Here is a 649-nt window from a genome sequence, read left to right on the forward strand (position 1 = left end):
TTGAATTTCGTTATGCAGGGGGTATATGATGGATAGTATAGAAGAGGATCTACCCCTATGTTGACCAAAAGAAAAGTTTTTATGAATGTATAACGTCTGTGATACATATACATCATAACGTCTGTGATACATATACATCATCTACTTGCTAATACACTGAAAATCTAATAGAGAAGAAGGATAAAAGACAATTACAGAACATTCATTCTTCATAAAAGTAGCTATATGGGCATACAATGTTTACAAGATAAGAACGTTAATGTTTTGTACATGAACGTAACATCTTTGATACATAGTTGTTAACACACTGAAAATCTGACTAGAGATTTACAATTTGATGATATCCAAAAGAATACTTACTAACTTAGCATTGAAGAATTAAAATAATTACAGAACTTTCATTTGTTAACATACACGTAGCAATGATTAACAATGTTGAAAAAACAAACGTAACGTTTTGTTCATAAACATAACATCCTCGACACATCTAGGATCCGCATAATTTGTTGATTAATGTCATAAACAGTCACAAAAGATTTATGGTCTGATCATTTTATCATTTTAAGGGGACCCGATATTGCATTTGGAAGAACCAGGCTTTTCAATTACTATCAAAACTGCTGGGTACCAAACTTTTGATACAGCTTGT

The sequence above is a fragment of the Amphiura filiformis genome, chromosome 20, assembly GCF_039555335.1.
Source record: "Amphiura filiformis chromosome 20, Afil_fr2py, whole genome shotgun sequence".
In the NCBI taxonomy this organism is placed as follows: domain Eukaryota; kingdom Metazoa; phylum Echinodermata; class Ophiuroidea; order Amphilepidida; family Amphiuridae; genus Amphiura; species Amphiura filiformis.